Consider the following 6,037-nt stretch of genomic DNA (forward strand, 5'->3'; position numbering starts at 1 on the left):
TTTGATTACAATATTCTCATTCTTGATTTTAGGTTACAAACACCAGTCCATAGCCAAGATCCAGAATATTCCAGTAGTTTGTTTCATTTATTTATATTAATTACAGAAGATGTAATTATGTAATTTTAAAAAAGAAAGCACTCAATTGCAATACAATATGTTCTATTTGATCACCTGAACTGAAAAACTCATCTACTTACAACAGTCAATTGCTAGATTTTTCAGATTTACTAAAAATAATTTGCAAAGATCTTAAGGTAAACAAAAAAATCTAGGAAACGTTACTCTGACATATTATGAAAATATATCCCTAACTCGGTTCTACTTTTCAATAACTTAGAGCAAATTGGGGAATCCATCCAAGAGAGTGAAATCCTGAAGAAAGACTTGTCTTCTACACACTGCACTGCAGCTCCTAGATAAGAAACCAGGGATCACCAAATATCCATACTGCTTTTCACACTGTAATTCCCCCTCAACAGACTACCAGCACATAGAAGAATTTTCACCAAAACCTGAGTGCCTCACTTCTTTTGTGTATTTATATGCACTATCCTAAGGCTTGAAGTCAAAACCTTGGTTCTGTTCCAGAGCTTTTCACTGTAGGCTAGCCTTATACCTCTTCCAGCTTTCTTTGGCAGTGAATTGGAGATGAGAGTCTCACAGACTTTCCTGCCCAGGCTGACTTTGAACTGAGATCCTCAGATATCAGCTTCCAATTAAAGGTAGAATTAAAGGCATGAGCTACCAGTGCCCAATAAACTGCCCTACTTTTCTTGATTGTTTTTATTTTGTTTGAGATCAGGACTTGAATTCAATATCTGACACTTTTTCTCACTAGGTATCACTCTGCCACTTGAGCCATATATCCAGCAATCATTATTTTAAATAGCTGGAAATCATTAAATTTTCTTAATATAGTCTGTACAATTACTGTTGTTCTAAAACTCATCCTAATCAAAAAAGTCTTATTTATGGACCCTAGAGATCATCTGAGCAAATTCTCATAATATTGCTTCTAATTGCTTATCACTTTAGGAACATGATTTTTTAAAATATTGTTTTACATAGCACAGTTGTCATTAAACAAAGCAGTTTATGAATACAATATGCCTTGATCAATGCCACCACTTTCAACATTCTCATTAATCCCTCCCCTTCACACACCTTCCCTCACTCTTCTCAATTAATGGTAGGATATTTACTGGAATAATCTCTGCATTTTCCCCCTTTCCTCCTTTTCATTCTCCAACCTTTCCTCCCTTCACCCTACTTTTGACTACTTATGACCCTATGATCCAGCAACTCTACTCCTGGGGATTTACCCAAAAGATTACAAACCAGGATATAATAAAGCTTTCAGCACAACCATGCTTAGTGAATCAGCCCAAATGCCCCTCAAGAGAGAAATGAATCAAGAAAATGATGAATATTGACCATTTGTAACTCTCATATCTCATTTTTTCTGCTGGTATCCCATTGACATTGTATAGTCTCTGTACTGCAGTGAGCAACACGTAGAAACTGAGGTAAAAGATTTTCAGTGTTACCTGCCAGCCATAGATTCCTTGATGTGAGTTCTCTGCTCACTCTCTTTGTCTGTTCATGCCTTTGAGTGCTGACTCTACAGATTCATGTGTACTATTTGCTACACAGAAAACAGATGAACCACTTGTGCATACATATATATACATACATATATGTACATACACAACACATGCATATATGCATGCATATGGGTATATATTGAATACTTAAGTACATTTTTATCCTTTCTAGAATTGTGGAGCTAGTAAAAATCATATGCATTTTTCTTCCTTTTCAATTCTTTCAAAGCCTAAAAAACATTGTCTCTTTTGAGTAACTAATTTTAAAGAGAATGTCACCATCTGTCACCTGTCAGTGGCCTTGAAATTAAATGTTCAAATGGGACAATGGCTTTTTGGTGGGAGAGGGGAGTTTTGTATTCAGAGGGTTTTGTACTCAGAAGATCTGTGCTTGCTAGACAGGACTTAGATAGTACAACAGCTAGCAGTCAACTCCTTTTGACATACTTCTAGACATTTTGTTTATTTGAGGTCTTGAGCTTTTTGCCCAGGGCTGATCCTAGATTGATTGAGACCTGGCTACCTATGCCTGCCACATAAGTAGCTAGGATTACAGATGTGAACCACTATGGCCAGCTCATTTTTTGAGATGGGTGTCGTAGCAGTTTTTTCTCTGGCCTGGCCTCAGACCATGATCCTTTTTTTATTTCTGCTTCCCAATCAGGTGGTATTACAGATGTGGGATACTATACTTAATGCACTTGACACCTTCGTAACTAAAATTTCTTCTAAAATTTCAAGCAGGATGTAAGACTTTTCATACTCATTATATGTAACCATGAAGAATACTAAATAAGACATAATAAAGGGGTTATAATTTAGATTATTTTAGTCACAGTGATAAAAATATCTGAACACTTTTTAAATTTTTTTGGAAAGTAGTATCTTGTAGGACCAAATAATGCATCTAACTGTGATCTCAAGCATCTTTTATTTAATAGGATTCCATGTACTTGGTGTCATTGGTGGTTCATCACTCCCAGGTATTCTACAACCTCTATCCTCTCATAGCATTTGCTTTCAATATCATCTGTGAAGGTGTTCAGCTGAAGCAACAACTGGCTATCAAAGCCCACTGATTGCTATCCATTCTTTGTAGTGCATCTCCATTCAAAAACCCCTAAAACGCATGCCCAAGGAGCACAAACACCAATATCCTGAATGGAAAACTGTCCCATTGAGTGGATTTCCCCCTAGCAGATGCAATGCTCACAACATTAATCACTGTGAGCAGCATTTTTCTACCCTTTCCATGTCCCATAAGGATGCTGCTTGGAGTGGAGATTCTGGCCATTACACATTTGTGAAAAGGAGGACCTACGTCAAACAGATTGAAAAGTTTGAGGGTGTACAAAAATAGATGGAAGCTACAAGTCATTGGAACAAATATCAGGACCCCTCTCTGGCCAGGAGTTCCTCTGAGAGTCAGTTGGGAGAGCTTTGCAAGTTTCTAAACTACCCTGAGAGCTCATAGAAACAATATCCTGGGAATCAGAAATTATGTACTCCAGACAGACTCTTTATGCCCTTAAGGAGTGTCACAAATATACACAGCTTCTCTGTTCCTTGGGGGACTGTCAAGACTCCTAGAGAAGCTTGGATAACTCCAACTTCTATACTAATGTGAAAACTGCACAAGGCCAACCTTCTTTTTGTTGTGCTTAGTAATTGTGCACTTTTATCCAGGAAAGTTCTGGCATTTCCTATGCAGACATCTGAGGGGAGCATAAACAAGTGTTAGGTGTTTTGTTACTAAAGCTTGCATAGATTTTTTTTTGTGGGGGGGGGGTTGGTCATGGGGCCTGAACTCTGGGCCTGGGCGCTGTCTCTCAGCTCTTCAGCTCAAGGCTAGCATTCTACTACTTGAGCCACAGTGCCACAGCTTCTGGCTTTTACTTTTTGCTTATGTGGTGCGGAGGAATCAAACTCAGGGCCTCATGCATGCAAGGCAAGCGTTCCACCACTGAGCCACCTTCCCAGCCCAAGATAAGTTTTTTTAATGTGCTGATTCTGGGGTTTGAACTCAGGGCCTCAGCACTGAGTTTCTTTTTCCCCAAGGCCACTAGTAAAATTGGAGCACAAATCTCTTGAAATTTCTGCCAAACAAACTCCATAACTAAGATCTCAAAGACAGGTAGAAATGCAAGCATTAGTCACTTAAGTATTATATCATGTACTCAAGTTAGAATGTGACAGGGAATAACAAAAATATCTATTGATACTATTATCTTTGATGATGAAGCCATTCTCCTTCTCCATTTCCTCAAAGCCTGAAAGGTCATTTAAAGTAATAACATGGCTCCTTTATCTTCAGCATTTCTAAGGGTAAGTACACTGCCCACAAACAACTAGTTTCATGTTCAATTATATACACACAAAATGAAATATCATGGAGAAAGCAACACATATATATTTGCAAAAAGCTAAAATGACTTCTTCCTTATTCTCTTCCTCAAAAGATCATTTGCCATGAAATAGATTGTCCTTGAAAAAATCGTGTTTAGTATGTCAGAGTTAGAGAGACAAAGACATATGTTTTCTCTCTGTGGAAGTTAGATCTAAATTATAAACATTCATGAAAAAACATATTCAGGGTCCTAGGCATACATACAAGCTGAATAAATTCTGGTATACTCATGGAAGATTGAAAGAGTGTAACTCCTTTAAACAACTCAGAGTTTAACAAACTGAATACCAGGAGGCTGAAACATGTGTTCCATATGTGGAGAGTGGGAGGAGGTCAAGGGGTAGAGGATGGTGATTGGAGGGAGAAAAGGTGGATAACCAAACACAGTCCTAATAGTCAATGTATATCCGTGAATATAAAACCAGGTAACTTGAGAACATAGAGATGGGGTTGGGAGATATGTGGGAGAAGGATGAATGCAATGACATTGATCAAGATGCATTGTATTCAAAAAGTGACATGCTGTCAGTAAAAGTCCTTTGTAAAAGAAATTAAATAAGAAAGTCATATAAAAAGTAGGTCACACCCCATGTCTACTGGCTCAATTTTCCTCCTCCAAGTGATCTGTGAAAAGAGCTCAGCTGCTTTCAGATAATTACCTCAAGTTTCTTCAGGAGGAATTTCATTTGCACTGCAAAACTCAGAGAGTGCTCAGGCCACATCTCTGTGATTTCACCTTCCAAATCATTCATCCAGGTCATCATTTCTCTGATTCTCCACATGATGGAAATTTCTCCATCGGAAGCCGCAGCAACAGAATGATTTTCCTTTAATTTCTGCAGTTGACAAGACAAGTCAGGATATCACAAAAGAGTTCTCATTTGATAAAAGGTCTTGCTACCATAATTATGCAGGTTACCCACAAACCCAACACAACATTTAACCTTAAAATACATGACCCGCCCCTCCCATACCCAGCAATGATATAAAACTTTTACATAATGTAGCACAGTACCAGATACTATGAGAAAAATGTAAATCTTATTTTGCCCTTAAGAAAGATCTCATTAGAGTTCAGTGAAGTAACTAAGACCTAGATTAAGTGATGCCACAGAAAAATAGTGTCAATAAAAATTGTTGAATTGGAAAAAAATATTTTAGAAGATTTGTCAGCTAACAATCAAATGCTGATTCAAATACCAAGATCTCCCTGTATCAGTTGAAGCACTGGTGGGCTTTGGAGAAAGCATCCCTAACATCAAACCCAGAGCTTCCAAGTACACAGGCTACAGCAGAAAGGGAGTCAGGGCAGAATCCTAGCCATAGCCTTCCTTTTCTTAGATTCTCTATAGCACATGCTCAGGCTAATTTGGCACCATGAATGTGTGTTCTTGCACATTGTGTACACACATAAACACAAATCCTCCCATATAATTAGGATCTCATGAGAATTTAGATGGGAGCCCACTTATCTCATATATGGACATGAGATAATGACCTATGAACTTGGTTAGACACTGACCAGGAAGATGGAGATCTGGAGGTGAAGCTGAAGAATCCCTTGAACAAGACCTCTTTGTAGCAGGTGAAGTGCTATTTGAGGAGGGTGGCAGAATCCCCAGATTCAAACCCATAACCAAGTCTATAGAGGCCAGGAAGGGACGTGGGGCAAACACCAAGCCCTAGCCTTCCTTCTCTTAGTCCCACTGTAACACATTATCAGGTAAATCTGGCAACAGGTAAATGAGAACCTGTGTGTGTGTGTGTGTGTGTGCATGCGTGCGTACACACACACACACACACACAAACTTCACGCATGATTCTGTACACTCTGGGGGATAGGGCCCCCCTTACCTCAAAACAGGGGCTTCCTGAGGGTAGCACATCACTACAGTCAGTGTATGAAAAGTTTGGTGAAGGCAGCAGACTCAATGGCTCCAGCCCCATCGCCACTCTCAGTTGACACAATGGACGCAAGCAATCCCCAGCTATGCCTGAGAAGAAAGCCCAGGTTGTCAAACAG

The sequence above is a fragment of the Dipodomys spectabilis genome, unplaced genomic scaffold, assembly GCF_019054845.1.
Source record: "Dipodomys spectabilis isolate Male_0828 unplaced genomic scaffold, ASM1905484v1 ptg000516l, whole genome shotgun sequence".
In the NCBI taxonomy this organism is placed as follows: Eukaryota; Metazoa; Chordata; class Mammalia; order Rodentia; family Heteromyidae; genus Dipodomys; species Dipodomys spectabilis.